General features: G+C 42.2%; 1 long non-coding RNA gene across 2 annotated transcripts in view; it reads left to right on the top strand.

Moving 5' to 3' along the window:
* LOC102546539 (uncharacterized) overlaps positions 1 to 12526 on the top strand; it is a 63036-nt gene extending 50510 nt beyond the window's left edge. For both annotated transcript variants that reach the window (XR_015638942.1, XR_015638943.1), the window contains 2 exons: positions 412 to 618; positions 12232 to 12526. This is a non-coding gene — a long non-coding RNA (uncharacterized LOC102546539). The remainder of the gene's footprint in view (positions 1 to 411; positions 619 to 12231) is intronic.
* The last annotated feature ends 5572 nt before the right edge of the window (positions 12527 to 18098 follow it).

The raw sequence follows: 18098 nt of genomic DNA, 5'->3' as shown, positions 1-18098 counted from the left end.
CCAAGAGCAGCTTAAGGAAGAAAGGACATACTTTGGCTTCAGAGGGTCAGAGTTCACAGTGGCAGGGAAGTCATGGTAGTAAGAAACTGAAGCATAGAGCTGGGAGAGCACCTTTACCCACAAATGCAAGAGAGGGAAACTTGGAAGCAGGTCAAGCTATAAACTCAAAAGTCTCACCCCTACCCTGTGATCTGCCTCCATCAACAAGACCACACCTCCTAATATCCAAATACCTGAGCCTATTAGGGATACTATCGTTCAAACCACCACAAATGGTGAGAGGGAAATCTCTGAGAACAAAATATGATGTTAATTTTTTTAACCTAAGCAACATGGTCATTCTGTGTTGATTTGGGGATATTGTTCTATGTTATTCCAACAGGAAGACTCCAGTTCATAAATACCTTTTAGATTATTGCAGGGTTATAAGATCAGCAAAAGAGAAGGATGGAGGAAGAAGTCTATGTGTTTTGCATCAGCAATTCAGGACTGTCATCTGGAAATGACCCCACTCATGCTCACTGGTAGCATGCCCTGTCTCCACAACAGGGAGCCAAGAAGTTCAGCTTTTTAATTATCCAGAAGAAATGGACAAATGGATACCAGCCATTAGCTCTAGTAAGTACTACATTCTGCTTACAGGTTCATTGAATATTTGGTATGACCTTCTCGTCAGTAGAAACAATGCTTACACAACCTGAAGATTCCATGTAGTCATGACACCATTCTCTACATCCCAGAGGCTAGGATGGGGTCGTTTGTACCTTAGACCCAAAGTGCATTTGGAGTTGCAGGCTCTTACTAAGTGAACTTCCTGGCTAGGGATCCCACTGGGCCCTTGCCTTTATCTTCTGTGGGGTTCTTGTTTTTCTTATTCTCCTTTGGATGATACAGTGAGAAGAAATTAGACAACAGATACTGTTGTCCTCTGAGCAGGCTTGTTAGTTCATGCCTTCTAGATTCATCACTCCTACTTCTGAGTCAGTCTAGTTTCTTTATAACGTCTGGTAAAGATGTACCAGTGTCAGTACCCATGGTGCTTTCACAGATGTTCTTACTAGGTTTGCAATGCAGCTCTGTTCCCTCGCTCCCATCCTCTTCTCCCTTAGATGCTTAGATTAACTGTGAAACTCTGGGTCTAGCAGACTTCAGTGGAAGAACCATTTATTTAGTCTAATTTTTGCATAGCCATATTTTTCTGGCACAGATTTCTGAATGCCTTCCAAATGTATGCAATGATTTCTAACTATGAATGAAGCAGATCATTTCCATTTTCCTGCAGTGTACAATTTTAAGTAGCTCTTGCTACTCATGGCGTTTCATACCTTTACTCTCTTCCTAAAGTGTGAGAAGCACCTGCTGCTGTCATCTCACAGCTGTGAGCTCCTTTCCGTTTTTTAGTGTTTTACAAAAACTTTTCTGTGTGTGTGTGTGTGTGTGTGTGCGCGCACACACACACACACACATAAGCGTGTACATGAGCATGTTCACACATGCATGAAAATGCCTGTGAAGGCCAGCAAGAGCTGATGGATCCCTTGGATCTGGAGTTGCAGGCAGTGTGAGCCACTTGGCTGCTAGGAATGAGACTCAAGTCCTCTGCAAGGGCAAAAAGTGTTCTTAATGTCTGAGCTGTCTATCCAGGCTCCTTCCGTTTTCTGTCAGCTTTCAGTATAGCTAACTTCTTTTATTTTATCTTTCCTATAATGCTTAGTGTCATGGTTTGAATCATGTCTTCCCTTCAAAATACATTGAAATCTTAACCACTGGTAGGTTAGAATATGACCTTATTTAGAAAAAGAACTTTATAGTTCTTTAATTGAACTATAGTTTATTTACTTTATAAACTTTATAAACTTTATAGTTTGTTTAATTGAAAATGAAGTCATTAGGATGGGCTCTAACTTAATATGTCTGTTGCCTTTTAGAAAGAGTAAATTCATACATGGAACAGACAATACAGAACTCATGAGAATGTCAATGTGAAGGTGAATATAGAGATAGAGATGTGTGTGACAAACCAAAGATCATCCAAGATAGCCAGTGGACCACTGAGGGCAGCAGAAAATCCAGGATCAGGCCCTCTGACTGCCCTGAGGGGCAGCCAATTTCCATATTCTCTCACTAGCCGTGTATGGTGGTTTGAATATGCTTGGCCCAGGAAGTAGCACTATTTATAGGTGTGGCCTTGCTGGAGTAGGTGTGGCCTTGTTGGAGTAGGTGTGGCCTTGCTGGAGTAGGTGTGGCCTTGCTGGAGTAGGTGTGGCCTTGCTGGAGTAGGTGTGGCCTTGCTGGAGTAGGTGTGGCCTTGCTGGAGTAGGTGTGGCCTTGTTGGAGGAAGTGTGTCATTGTGGAGGTGGGCTTTGAAAGCTTCCACCTAGCTGCTCAAGGATGCCAGTCTTTTCCTGTTTGCCTTTCGAACAAGAGGTAGAACTCTCAGCTCCTTCTCCAGCATTATACCTTCCTGGATGCTGCCATGCTTCCTGCTATGATGATAATGGACTGAACCTGTGAACCTGTAAGGCAGCCCCAATTAAATGTTGCCCTTATAAGAGTTACCTTAGTTGTGGTGTCTGTTCACAGCAGTAAAACCCTAACTATGACAACACAAGACAATAAAGTACTGTGATGAGGTTTCCTGCTGTGTGGTCATTAGTATGAAAACCCTAAGGAATGTGTTTACTTTGTCAAGTGAGGCCAATGACAGGTAAAACTATTGTTCTGACTCTCAACATGACATACTACTGATTTATCAAATGATCACAGAGATGTTACTTGATTTGTTACTGTAACAAAATATTGGATAGAAAGCACCTTAGGAAGTGTTTACTCTGGCTCATATTTCAGGGGATACAGTGCATCATGATAATGGGTAGCCCCTTGGCAGTGGAAGCCTCTAGCATCCACTTATAGTGCATTTGCAATCAAGAAACAGAGAGGAATACTGACTGGCTTTCTCCTTTTCTCCATTCTCTTCAGTCCAGAACCTCAGCCTGTGGGTGGAGCCATCCATGCAGTGCCTTATTCTTCCCTCCTCTGTTAAGCCTCTCTGAAAGGACCTTCACAAACACACCCAGAAGTATGCCTGTCAATGCTTTGGGTATTTATTAATCCAACCAAGTTGAAACTTGAAGGTATCCATCTCCCAAAGCAAGCAATTTCATCAACTATATCACCACTGTGTAATGTGAGGAACCAACACCAGTGTCTGCCTCACTTATAAGTCTGCCGTATGCTGCTAATAAAATCAAACCCTTAATCCCATTGGCTCAGAGAGTTGTGGCTTGGTTCTCTTTCATGTTCCAAATTCAATGCTGGCTGGCTAGGAGGCATGCCCACTGCTGCCGCCTTCCCTTGGGGACAGAGACTGGCTAGGAGGCTCTGTGCTCACTGCTGCTGTCCTCCCTTGGGGACAAAGGCTGGCATAGAAAGTTCATTTTAGCATTCATTTCCCGACTTAACACGGAAGTCAGGAGATAGAAGAGAACACTTGGTCTCCCACTGACAGTTAAAGCACTTTATCCATTTGTAATATATTGGCCAGAACTAATTACATGCCATCAACAATCCACAAAGGGAACAGGGAAGTTTAGTTTTAAGTGCCCAGAGTGTCTGAATCAGCCCTGGCTGTCATTACAAACACCACACACTTGTTTGTTGGAAAAAAAACATTTATTTCTTGTAATTCTAGAGGCTAGAAAGTCAAAGATTAAGGTGACAATATGATCAAGTCTTGGTTAGGTCCAGATTCCTGCCTTGAAATTGGTCATGTTCTTACTGTGTCCTTATTGGAGGTGTTCTCTCTCTATAAGACACTCATCCTCTCCATAAGGCTCACATTTTCATGACCTAAAATCTCCTAAAGACTCATCCTTAGCATCATGCTGGGAGTCACTGTGCAACTTAACTTTAGAGGTTCACAAAGATTCAGACCACAGACGAGGCTTAGGAGAGCAAGAGATCAGCATAAAGCTGACAACTGTCATCCCAATAACCTCCTAGGTTTTGTCTAGAAACTACTAATGCTTCCATTCATTGATTAATTCAGTGCTTATTAAATGAATTATATACACCCATCAGTATGACATAGGTGCTGGGATGAATGATGAATCAAAATGAACTCCTCTGTAGTAGACAGATGAGGCAAAAGTCCTGAAATAATGTACTATAGCTATTATAAACCTCTGAGATGGGGATACACGGATCTGGGGTGGTTATAAAAGATTTGACTTGATTAGCAATTAAGAAAAAACCCCAAGGATCCTTGAAGTAAGGCTACTTTCCATGTTAGAGGGAATGGCAAGTGAAGAAGGTTAGGGGTAGTGTCACCCAAGGGGGTAGAAGAGTAGATAAACAGCATATCCTACAAGGACACTGAGACCATATGAACATTGTCTTTCTTAATCTCAATATAACATGGAATGAGTTACACTGGATTCCATGTCCGCAGCTGAAATTGCTGGCTGTTGACAGTGGTCAGTCAGTCCTTCCTGAACACAGACCTGAAGCTTTCTTGTATGTCTACCATGCTTTAGTGTCATGTGGTAGGACCAACATGGGGAATTAAGCTGTTGAGTCCAACTGGTGATTTGTTCCCATAACTGGGTATGTGGGTCTGAGACCTAAGGCTTCAAGGTCAGATGTGGAGAATAGTGCAGAGTCCAGCCCAGACTTTGAATAATAGGATACAAAGAGTGAGACATATGCATGACATTTTCCACCAGAATAGTATTTTTGGCAAGTGAGTTTTTTTTCTTTTTCGCCTCCAGGGTTTTTTCTTCCTTCCTATTTTTGATGTCTGCCCTTTGATCAAAAATAGAGTAAACTCTCATACAAGAGCATTTGATTTCCCCTTCAAATCTGACTATTCATAACCCATTTAAAATTGATTTATAGTCTTACAGGCTACGAATTAATTCAAGGCAGAAGCCAGGAGAAGGTCATCTTCCTCACGATTTCTGCAGTTTGCCAGTTTCCTCTGACTGGTTTAAAGGGACAGGCTCAGTTTGATGACCCTGTAGCAAGATGGCTGTGGTGGACTGAATGATATATGTCTGTCTATATCATGTACTTGAGCACCTGGTCCTCAGTTGGTAGTAGTGTTTGGCAAAACGATGAGACCTTCAGGAGGCACAGTCTTGATGGAGGAAGCATTCACCGGAGGTGAGCTTTGAGAGTTTATGGCCTCACCTCACTTACTGCTTGCTCTCTCTGCTTCCTGTGTGTGGATGAAAGAGATGATCAGCCAATCTCTTGACCTGAGAGCCAGCTGCCAGGCATTCCTTACACTACAGACTCCCCCTGCGGAACTGCAACCCCAAATGAATCCTGCTGTAAGTTGCTTTTGGTCATGGATTTTGTCACAGCCCAGACAAGTAACCCAATGACCTTCTTTCTTGTAATTTGGATCATCCCTATTAGAAGACACCAAGGCCACTGAGGCAACAAGCTCCCTGCCCATTACTTCACTACTAATTGGTTAGAGAGCCACAGTTGAGAGCCAGATTTCCTGAGACCCCATCTGGGAAGCTGTGTTATAAGAATGGTTCCTTCTCCCGTGTGAGGAGGTAGGAAGTCCCTCCATTGCACCCCCCCTCCGGGTGGTTCAACTTGCTATGAGATACTTAGTCCTGGTTTGTTCTCCCTCTGGATCTCCAACCAGCCTGCCTCTCTTGCTCTTCTTAATGTGTTTTTTAAACAGTGGTGAGCTCTGGGGACCAGACTGTTTTTCCTTTGTTAATCTCTTGGCTTCAAAAGTCCTTATGCTGTATTTTAGACTGCTTTGAGGAGCGTGGATTCCTTCAGGGACTATTCTGAAGTCATGTCACGCCTTGTAATTATCTTGTCTCCTTTTCTTATGCATCCTTTCGTCTTCCTAAATAATTAAGCATTTTGGATTAATGACTTTTGTCTCCCAGGTAAGAGAGGTTTTGCCTTTTGTCCTAGAAATATTTATATTATGTCTAATAGGGACAGAGTTTTTTTAATTCCCATTCTACTGTTGAGAGAATTATTAATATAGTGTACATACTTTTAATATCCCAAGCTATGCTTGAGAATGAAATCACAAGACCATTCCACTTTCCACAGTTGCTTTCCTAGCGAAGAGAGAGATTAGCCCTAAGCACAGACGCTAGGTGAAAGCTCAGCACGCATCTTGAGTCCACCATTTACTAGTATAGACTTAGGTTAAGTTACTTACTTTTTTTATGCCTCAGTCTTCTCCTTTGTGAAATGGGTATGGTAATAACAAAACCATACCAAAGCCTCCCCTTGGGATTTATGAGATAAGTGATATAAAGACTTTAACACAGGTCTTGTAAGAAGATGAGCTATTTATTGAGTGTGTACCCCAGGCTGGGTGTGACCTCTTCTTAGCACATAGCCTTTGCTGATGAGGACAAATGCTGCAGAGTCTGTCTGATTGCCCCTTGGCATGGGCTCTTAGTTACAGTCACAGAGCTGTGAGCTGGGTTCTCTGAGGGGTTCTCTGAGGTGTGAATGAGGCTTTGTGTCCTTAACCCTGGATTCCCTGGGCAGCTGGATTCTTTCACAGTGAGTTTTTCATGCAAACGCCCTCAGGATCATTTGTCAGCTCTCCTGAAAAATTGTCTTAGCGGCTCAGACTACCCTGTGTTTTATGTCGCAAATAGTTTTATTTTGATGGTAAGCTATCTGATAATTTTCATATCAAGTTATTAAGTGCAATGAGGCACATGTGTGGGATACTCACATGCCCCCCCACACATACACACACGCGCGGGCGCGCACACACACACACACACACACACACACACACACACACACACACACACACTTCAAAAGAGTCACATTGTATCAGCCACACTTTATGGATGAGAAATTTAGACCACATGCATGGAGCTGGGGACTAGAAGAGCCAGCATCCAAACCTAGGTATATATTTAGTAATTGCAATTTCAGTAAATGGGAATCTGAGATTGCTGATCTGAAAGGTTTGAAGGTAATGAGGATTCCTAGTGTTTGAATGCCAGACACATTGAAATTATTATCTTGCATGGCCATATGAAATGAAATATTTATGATGGTATCTTGAAAGGACATGGAGCCCACTCCCCACCCCAAATGTCCTACTCATTTTGTAGCATGGACGCCCTTGGAATACTGACTGGTGGGCTGGAAGCTTCTGGCTAATTTCTAGATTTCGATGAAAGGGAATACAAACCCAGAGTTTCGTAATTCCTATCGTTCTTACCCCTAGTTCTGTACTGAGTGAGTGCAGTCATGTACCACTTGGTGAAGAACTGAATATATGACTTCCCATCAGGTTCTGTCTACTGATGTTGTCACAGCCATCCTACCTTGTTTAAATCCATGGCGTGATGTTTTCACAATGATGAACTTACCATATGGTGCGTTTCTTAGAAGGTACCTCTGTAGTTACGCAGCATGCTACGGTACGTAATTAACTGATAGTTTGTAGGATTTAAGGCGAGATTACATATGACCTGGAGGAGGACCAGGGTGCTCAGGGATGAGAACAGGGAAATAAGTCATAACGCCCTGGGTGCAGCTTTTGTGAAAGGATGCTAGGTGTTTACATTCATTTAGGGTCGACTTGTGTTCACTTAGTGTGTCCTACGCTGTTGTATTGGACCTTCAGTTGGAGAAGCAGGGCATGGGTGATTTCTAAAGAAACAGGCCTTGCCTGGCTTGCCACCTCTGCTCATTCCACTTGCATCTTTTTAGTAAGGCCTTCCCCTTGTACGGATGTCGGGAAGCTACTTGATACCTTTGACTTTATGTGCATTAAGAACCAGCCATGTAATTTCACATTACAGTTTTTAATCTTTAAAAAAATCATACTCTGCTGATTTCATTTTATTGTTTTGGAACTTGCACTGGGCCCACAGACTGGAGGAGAGCCAGTGTTCAAACCTAAGCATTAATTTAGTCATTGCAGTTTTTAATGTAGGCAAGTGCTTTTAGGCTCTGCCAAATCCATCAAAGGGATTGCAGATGTGAGCTTCTCGCGGCAGTGGCTGAGGAGCACATGCACTCCTGGAGGTGTCTGAGTACCCGGGGTATTGTGACAGGGCTCCTCCGTACCCTCTTCCGGATCTGGTGAGACCAGTGGGGTCTTCCAGCTAAGGTCCTCACTTTAGCTGCTTTGTGGCAGTCTACACAGTGGTTGGCCAGCTGTGCAGCAAGGAAATGGGGGTCTCTAGGAACTCTGTCAGTGACAGGATACTGTCCTTTACAAAGTCCCATCTCGCTGAAGCAAACCAGAATTTCTCTCTCCACATTTTACTGAAAACTGGCCAGTGTGTTGGGGTTTTTAGAATCTATCAAGCTGATGTCTCTGATTTGCTCTGTCTTCTTCTCAAGGAAGAAATGGCCAGGTTTAACATTTATTGTAAAGATTAAACAAAATGGACATCTACATCGCATGGAGACACTTTGTGACAGCTAGTTGAGAATTTTCTTTGCACCCAGGAGGCTTTACATTGATATCTGGAGTCAAGACTAGAGAAACATGACTTCAGAGTTAATATAAACATGATAGATTGTGTCCCATAATTTCTCAATGGGATACTTGAGTTGTTTCTTCTTCCATTAGTGAAGTCTGTCGAGTTTCTCATTGCATGCTAGAGATAATGAATTTGTGGATTGTTCATGGGTTTTAGAATTGCTGGCCACTCCGAATTGTTTCTACTGTATTTAATTTTCTTAGTTTTTCCATGTTCATTATCATATCTTGTAGTGGTTTGGGGGAAATATTAGATTGTGAGTTTTCGAGAGTCAGGGTTCCCTTCTGTTAGTGAAAACTACTGTCTGAATTCCATGAGGAGTTAGAATAATATAGCTCGTGTGGTCTCTGTAGGTCCCCTTTGTTTGCCCCAGAGAAACACATCTTACAAGGAGGAAGCTGGGTGTATGTGGAGGTAAGCTATTTCTTACAGGCTTGTTCTACTCAGCTTGGTTTTGACTTTTGAAAATGTCTAAGCTACTGGTTAGAGTCTGGTAGCCTCAGCAGATGGTAAGGGATGCTGGAAGAGACTGCAATCAATGTCCCAAAGTATTGAGTGCAGGACCCAGCTTTTAAGGAAGTTATCACAAGGGTTTAAAGGCATGGGAGCTAAGCAGACAGACTGAAGTTATGGTAGCGTTACAAAGTCAGTTGAAAACAAAAGTTTTGATTGGAGGTGAGGGTGTGGTGGGGATTCATAGCAAGATGTTTATGGCCAGCTGTGTGATAGCTTGGAGTTCATATGTATACCTGTGTGCACATACATGTCCATGTGTACATTTGGCAGAGGAAAGTAAAGATGAAGGAGGAGATGAGTAGTGATACAATCATGATTTATGCTTGGATTGAATAAGAGATCATTAAGCAGGGTAAAGCTGCATTGTCTCTACACTGATAGTTCAAACCAAATCAGAGGAACCAGACATCCAATAGCAGGAAGAGATTGCTCCATAGGCTTTATCGATGTCAATGCTTTAAATAGGAAAGTAGAAAATGTCTTTTTTTCTTAACACTGGTGGTGAGTCGAACACATTTAAAGTTTTGCATCTTCCTTAGGGTTGTATGCGATTGTCTCGAAACCCCAGCTGTTTGTGGTAAGGCCGTGAGTGCCCTTTCTGCCACAGCCTCCATTAAATCTAGAACCAGGAAAGAGAGTTGCATAGTGACAGAGAAAGGGCCAGTGAAGGCTGGGACTGACAGATGGGGAGCAGAAGGGAGGGGAAGGCACTGCGAAATGAAAAGGAAGCTATAAAATTAATTTGCCCTTCCTTTATGAATGAGACATTAGCAGTTGCTTTTGGGCCAATTACGTTGGCCATCACATTTTAATAGTGGCAGTTACAGCCAGTTTAATTAGTAAGTTTTTGTGAGTAATTTAACATTTCACTGAACGAGAAACCATTCTGAGGGGAAAGAGGGGTCCTCTAAATAATAGTCACATCTCTGCAAAAGCCAATCATTTAATAAGAAGAAATCTAACAACAGAAAATGGTTGCTCCATATTTTTTAAGTGACAGTTTAATTAGGTATTTAAAGTGGGAAAAATAGAAACAGTGTTTACCATCAGGACTGGTGACAAATCAGCCAGGCTTACATTTTGGCTTTTTTTTTCTTTCTTGCTCACTAGTACTTCTGTTCCAATTTGCTATTGAACCTGATTTATTTTCCCTTCTTTTCTCATAGTAGTGTTAGGAACAAGCAAAAGAAACTTGTCCTAAGTACTGCCATTTTGTTTTCAGACGCCATTTTATCACAGTAGAGACAAAGTTCAAGGTCCCAGGCCTTAGGGGAGCTGGGAATTTCCCAATAGCTGAACAGCTTCTGTTGTAAGGAGACAGTTGACTGAGTCCAGCCTTCTCAGGGACAGCTTGTAAGAAGACAGTTGTCTAAGTCTAGCCATCCCAGGGACAAGTTCTCCATCTTGTTGGCAGGGTCAAACTAAGTTCATGTTCCCAGGCTGAGGAACCAATTCCTATCCTAATTGGTAGGAACTCTCTTGCTCAATTCCTTATGTCAAAATATGATTGGACAATGCTACAGCCCACCGTGTTTCCCCTCACTTTATGGTTTCTTCCTTTAACTACGCTGTACAACTTGCCCTTCAGAGTTGCAGGTCAGCCCCTGAGGATTATGTTCTATGGTCCTGATCCATCAGAAGTGGTTGATTGTAATAGATTTTTGTCAGCTGCATTGACCTGTTGTTTAAGTGATGTTGGATCTATGCGGACTCCATAACAGTAGTTTGCTGCCACTGTCCTCATTCCCATTTCCATGAATACTATTTTGCTCGAGGCTCTTACTAAGAGCCTTTAGGGGTGCAGATAAAAGCAGCACAGCCACCCACTCTCACCCTCAGCAGCCCAAGAGGATCCCCAAGCAGGTCAGTATCCACTTAGGACAAACTAGGATTTGTGGCTTCAGTGAAGCAAAGAATTTCAGGACAATCCGTTTATGAGACAGAGTTAGAGAATTATTAAAGATATTTGAATATAGGATGAAGCTTGTGGACTAGTAGAAAAGGGTCCCTAAATACGTACTAAGACTATGGGTGTGGGCTTCTCAGATCACTGGTTTTACAATTATCATATATATCCTGAGGGGCACCTGAGAGGATTATAATTGAAGAGATAAAAATTTAACTCACAGTGATACTTGAAGGTAAGGCAGCTTTACTAAAAACAGTTTTGAGATATTTTTAGGCATTGTCTGAGGAAATGAATGAGGCCCTACCCAAAGGTCATATGTATTCTGACCTTCAGCCTGGGTCATCGCTGCTTGAATATGAACTATCTATATGTGAAAGGAATATTAAAGAAGTGAAATGCAGAACTTGGGATGATAAGTGGTCTCTGTCCTCCTAAAGTTGAGGTGCATCAGATTCAAATAATATGAGGTTCTGTAATATAAAGAGAGCTGTTTGCAGTATGCAGAAAAGAAAACATAGCTCTTGCTAAGAATTACATTAAAATTCAGCAGTAATACAAATATTCATAATCAGCATGGTCCCATATAAGGGCATAGTACTCATCCATAGTTTCCTAGCAGCCTTGTCTTCAACCCTTATTTTCTAACCACCTCCCCCATCTCTTTCCCAGGGTCCTGGAGGCTAAACTTGAGACTAAAATATTAGCAGATTTGTTTCTTCTAGAAACTTCTGCCTAGACTTGTCCCCCCAACACAGTGGTGCCATGCTTAGCATCAAGGAGTGGTGCTATTTGATAAGGATTATGAAATGTGGCCTTGTTGGAGGGAGTGTGTTACTGGGAGTGGGTTTTGAGATTTCAAAAGCTCAAGCCTGATCCAGCTGCCCTGTCTCTTCTGTTACCTGTGGATTCAGATGTAGAACTCTTAGCTACTTTTCCAGCACCATGTCTGGCTACATGCTCCCTACCATGATGATAGTGGACTAAACCTCTGAAACTGTAAGCCAGCCCCAATTAAATACTTGGTTTTATAAGGATTGCCTTGGTCATGGTGTCTTCGCAGCAATAGAACACTGACTAGGACATAGCACCCTCCCTCTGTGTCTACTTTTACCTCAGAACATGAGAGAGAGAGAGAGAGAGAGAGAGAGAGAGAGAGAGAGAGAGAGAGAGAGAGAGCATGTAGCTGCACTGCCAAAGTATAATGCAAATGTCATCTCTGCTGGGATGTCTCGAGCTACATATTTTAGGTCATTGAGCACTCACGTTGATTGTCTTTTGTCATGTTCTTCAACACAGGAAGTATCTTCTAGCCATTTGAATATGACTGATACAGATCCAGAGTTTGTACCTCGATGGAATCCAGCCTCGTCCAGATACCTCCTAGCCACAGTGAGAGGATTGTTTGGATAACGCAAGCTCTGTATGTGGTGCTGCACAGTGAGCGCCATCATGTTCTTGTCACTGACATTTTGAACTGACCAGAAGTCCATCCCTCTCCTCATTCTATCTGCTTCATTCTCTGTACCATTTCCCCCTCTCTGTGTAATAAATAATTTTATACACTTCCCTCATCACTGTATAATAGAAAATATATTTTATGTGTTTTTTTTTTAAGTCAGAGAAAAAAAGATTTTGAAAACCTTTTAGGGATGTGGCCTGATCCCTTTGCCATATACTAAGGAAGATAATAACACTGAATTTTGATAATTTTCCAACTTTTATATATTCTAGACATGCCAGAATCTCAACAGAGACCCCAAACACATCCCTACTCTGGGACTGCGAATATTCAGACTGGAGTCTGCCTTCCCTTGCATTGCTGTAGTTTTGATACACAAGGCCTGGGGACTGATCCAGACCCATTATAATCCTGTGCTCCTGGGGAGGAGAGGTGAACCAGGGGACTCCTAATCAGAGGGAGACTTAAACTGTCTCCTTCAGACTTCTGCTCATGGCAGTTGAGTTTGACAGTAGTTGCTCTTGGACTTGTCATCCCATTCCCTCAATGACTTTCATTGTCATCGGAAGGTTTTACGGGCACTTTCTTAGAGGTATATAAAGCACTAGATATTTACAGCATGCATCTGTTGAGAGCCATCTGTTGGATCTGCTTATCACTCACAGGTTGACATGTTGGTTCTCTCCCACCCTCAATCATTTACATTCCCAAACTTATCAGCCCAAATTAAAGGAAAAGGAGTGGGACTTTACCTCATTTTCTTTTCTGTTTGAAAGTCAGGCTTTCTCCTTCAGCCAGTTTCCAAGGCTACTTAACTTTCCTCCCTTCTTCTTTATAAAGTTGTCCAGTCATTCACTTAGGTGTTTACAGATAACATTTATAAAGGAGTTTAGTGCCTACAAAGTGGCAGTTGTTTTTATTTTTATTTTTCCCCCCTTGGATTTTTTTATCTTTATTAACTTGAGTATTTCTTATTTACATTTTGATTGTTATTGCCCTTCCTGGTTTCAGGGCCAACATCCCCCTAACCCCTCCCCCTCCCCTTCTATATCCCCATCCTCCCCCCATTAACACCCTCCCCCCAACAATCATGTTCACTAGGTGTTCAATCTTGGCAGGACCAAGGGCTTCCCATTCCACTGGTGCTCTTACTAGGATATTCATTGCTACCTATGAGTTTGGAGCCCAGGGTCAGTCCATGTATAGTCTTTAGGTAGTGGCTTAGTCCCTGGAAGCTCTGGTTGCTTGGCATTGTTGTTCATATGGGGTCTCGAGCCCCTTCAAGCTCTTCCAGTCCTTTCTCTGATTCCTTCAACGGGGGTCCTGTTCTCAGTTCAGTGGTTTGCTGCTGGCATTCGCCTATGTATTTGCTGTAATCTGGGTGTGTCTCTCAGGAGAGATCTACATCCGGTTCCTGTTGGCCTGCACTTCTTGGCTTCATCAATCTTACCTAGTTTGGTGGCTGTATATGGATGGGCCACATGTGGGGCAGGCTCTGAATGGGTGTTCGTTCTGCCTCTGTTCTAAACTTTGCCTCCCTATTCCCTGCCAAGGGTATTCTTGTTCCCCTTTTAAAGAAGGAGTGAAGCATTCACATTTTGGTCATCCTTCTTGAGTTTCATGTCTTCTGTGCATCTAGGGTAATTCAAGCATTTGGGCTAATATCCACTGATCAATGACTGCATACCATGTGTGTTTTTCTGTGATTGGGTTACCTCACTCAGGATGATATTTTCCAGTTCCATCCATTGGCCTATGAATTTCATAAAGTCATTGTTTTTTTTTATTTTATTAACTTGAGTATTTCTTACATACATTTCGAGTGTTATTCCCTTTCCCGGTTTCCGGACAAACATCCCCCTAATCCCTCCCCCTCCCCTTCTTTACTGGTGTTCCCCTCCCCGTCCTCCCCCCATTGCCGCCCTCCCCCCAACAATCTAGTTCACTGGGGATTCAGTCTTAACAGGACCCAGGGCTTCCCCTTCCACTGGTGCTCTTACTAGGATATTCATTGCTACCTATGAGGTCAGAGTCCAGGGTCAGTCCATGTATAGTCTTTGGGTAGTGGCTTAGTCCCTGGAAGCTCTGGTTGCTTGGCATTGTTGTACATATGGGGTCTTGAGCCCCTTCAAGCTCTTCCAGTTCTTTCTCTGATTCCTTCAACGGGGGTCCTATTCTCAGTTCAGTGGTTTGCTGCTGGCATTCGCCTCTGTATTTGCTGTATTCTGGCTGTGTCTCTCAGGAGAGAAGGTCATTGTTTTTGATAGCTGAGTAATATTCCATTGTGTAGATGTACCATATTTTCTGTATCCATTCCTCTGTTGAAGGGCATCTGGGTTCTTTCCAGCTTCTGGCTATTATAAATAAGGCTGCTATGAACATAGTGGAGCACGTGTCTTTTTTACATGTTGGGGCATCTTTTGGGTATATGCCCAAGAGAGGTATAGCTGGATCCTCAGGCAGTTCAATGTCCAATTTTCTGAGGAACCTCCAGACTGATTTCCAGAATGGTTGTACCAGTCTGCAATCCCACCAACAATGGAGGAATGTTCCTCTTTCTCCACATCCTCGCCAGCATCTGCTGTCACCTGAGTTTTTGATCTTAGCCATTCTCACTGGTGTTAGGTGAAATCTCAGGGTTGTTTTGATTTGCATTTATTTCCCTTATGACTAAAGATGTTGAACATTTCTTTAGGTGTTTCTCAGCCATTCGGCATTCCTCAGCTGTGAATTCTTTGCTTAGCTCTGAACCCCATTTTTAATAGGGTTATTTGTCTCCCTGCGGTCTAACTTCTTGAGTTCTTTGTATATTTTAGATATAAGCCCTCTATCAGTTGTAGGATTGGTAAAGATCTTTTCCCAATCTGTTGGTTGCCGTTTTGTCCTAGCCACAGTGTCCTTTGCCTTACAGAAGCTTTGCAGTTTTATGAGATCCCATATTTTGATTCTTGATCTTAGAGCATAAGCCATTGGTGTTTTGTTCAGGAAATTTTCTCCAGTGCCCATGTGTTCGAGATGCTTCCCCACTTTTTCTTCTATTAGTTTGAGTGTATCTGGTTTGATGTGGAGGTCCTTGATCCACTTGGACTTAAGCTTTGTACAGGGTGATAAGCATGGATCGATCTGCATTCTTCTACATGCTGACCTCCAGTTGAACCAGCACCATTTGCTGAAAATGCTATCTTTTTTCCATTGGATAGTTTTGACTCCTTTGTCAAAAATAAAGTGACCATAGGTGTGTGGGTTCATTTCTGCGTCTTCAATTCTGTTCCACTGGTCTGTCTGTCTGCCTCTGTACCAATACCATGTAGTTTTTATAACTATTGGTCTGTAATACTGCTTGAGCTCAGGGATAATGATTCCCCCGGAGGTCCTTTTATTGTTGAGGATAGTTTTAGCTATCCTGGGTTTTTTGTTATTCCATATGAATTTGCAAATTGTTCTGTCTAACTCTCTGAAGAATTGGGTTGGAATTTTGATGGGGATTGCACTGAATCTGTAGATCGCTTTTGGTTAAATGGCCATTTTTACTATATTAATCCTACCAATCCATGAGCATGGGAGATCTTTCCATCTTCTGAGGTCTTCTTCAATTTCTTTCTTCAGAGGCTTGAAGTTCTTATCATACAGATCTTTTACTTGCTTGGTTAAAGTCACACCGAGGTATTTTATATTATTTGGGACTACTATGAAGGGTGTCATTTCCCTAATTTCTTTTTTGGCTTGTTTTTCTTTTGTGTAGAGGAAGGCTACTGATTTATTTGAGTTAATTTTATACCCAGCCACTTTGCTGAAGGTGTTTGTCAGGTTTAGTAGTTCTCTGGTGGAACTTTTGGGATCACTTAAATATACTATCATATCATCTGCAAATAGTGATATTTTGGCTTCTTCTTTTCCAATCTGTATCCCCTTGATCTCCTTTTGTTGTCTGATTGCTCTGGCTAGAACTTCAAGAATTATATTGAATAAGTAGGTAGAAAGTGGGCAGCTTTGTCTAGTCCCTGATTTTAGTGGAATTGTTTCAAGTTTCTCTCCATTTACTTTAATATTAGTGACTGGTTTGCTGTATATGGCTTTTACTATGTTTAGGTATGGGCCTTGAATTCCTATTCTTTCCAGGACTTTTATCACGAAGGGGTGTTGAATTTTGTCAAATGCTTTCTCAGCCTCTAATGAAATTATCATGTGGTTTTGTAAATTGGAGAGGTAAAATGTATTCATCTCACCAAGGACTTTAGGACTGAGTCCAATGTGGACATAGCAGTGGGTAGAGAAGGGAGCTGTTCATGTCTAGTACAGCACCAAATGAGAAACAAGCTTAAGGAAATCTCAAAGTTTTAGTCTCTTAATAAGTTATGTATTCATTTAGTCCAGTGAACATATTTTCTATAATAAGTAATATTTTCTGAATTCTGTCCTGACTCATGAAATTTATGGTTTAAGGAACACACACACACACACACACACACACACACACACACACACACGCACATGTTTGTGTGTCTGTGTCTTTGTGTGTGTGTGTGTGTGTGTGTGTGAGAGAGAGAGAGAGAGAGAGAGAGAGAGAGAGAGAGAGAGAGAGGGGAGAGGGAGAGGGAGGGAGGGGGAGAGGGAGATGAATAAAAAGCTGAGGCCATCAATACAGGTTTCTTCTTGACATGTTGGTTGTAAACCTACAGGATCTCAAGGAACCGTCACAGATGCAGCTCAGAAGTCAGTGGGCTGGAGGATAGTGGGAGAGGCAAAAGTTATGTTTTAAGTTTTTATTACTCTCTTAAGAGATCCAGTAAACAGAAGTCCTCTAACCTCTAAGCCCTACTTGCCCAAGGCCTGTTAATGTCCTGGGATGCTAGGAGCTGTTGTTCACGTAAAATAACAAGCCACATGATTCACTTCTGTCAACAAGGTTGATTGCCCCAGTTGTACAGGATGTGCTTAATCACACAGAGGCAGGAAGTACTTCAGGATGTAAGCTTGCCCCTTCAAAAACTGGGAAGTATGTAGCCTTTTGTCTTTTGCCTTTAAAAACCATCAAACAACTTAATTGGTCATTTGTGGGACTCTTGGGTGTGGACCTGGGCAAAATCTATTGTCCTGGCCAGTATTTAGTAAAGCTTGCTTCAAATTTGGCTTAAAAAGTTATGGTAGGGGTCTTATTCTTGCCTGGTGGGATTGCATTAATTGTAGAAGTAGCCAGATTGGCCTAGTCCATTAAATATGGAACTGTGTAAGAACAAGTCTGGCCTGGGCGGGAATAGCCTTTGCTCCACTGGCTATGTAGAAAGATTCATGAGTAAGCCCTCTCTTATGAGGAAAATTGTGTCTATTTGGGAGAAATTACTTCAATTGTTTTCTCCAAACTCAAGGAAGTCTGAGGTTTTAGTGGGTCAGAATTGCCCTAACAGCCTTTTGAAAAGTTATGTTTCTAGGAAATGTTCCTCAGTGCCACCACCTATTTTTTGCCATTTGCCGCTTTGTTACAATGGTGCAGTAACTTAAAGATGGCTTGGTTGATTCTCTTTCTTTTTAAATTTATCTTTATTTTTATGTACATTTTTTTCTTGCATTTGCTTGTACGTCTTTGTGAGGGTGACAGAAGGCCCAGAGCTGGCGTTATAGACAGTTGGGACCTGCCATGTAGGTGCTGGGAATTAAACCCAGTGTTCTTAAGTGGCCGAGCCATCTCTCCAGCCTCTCCCTCCCA

Source organism: Rattus norvegicus, chromosome 15, assembly GCF_021556685.1.
Source record: "Rattus norvegicus strain SHRSP/BbbUtx chromosome 15, alternate assembly SHRSP_T2T, whole genome shotgun sequence".
NCBI classification, from domain to species: Eukaryota; Metazoa; Chordata; class Mammalia; order Rodentia; family Muridae; genus Rattus; species Rattus norvegicus.
The sequence above is the reverse complement of the archived record's forward strand: the minus strand, read 5'-3'. Positions and strand labels throughout refer to the sequence as shown.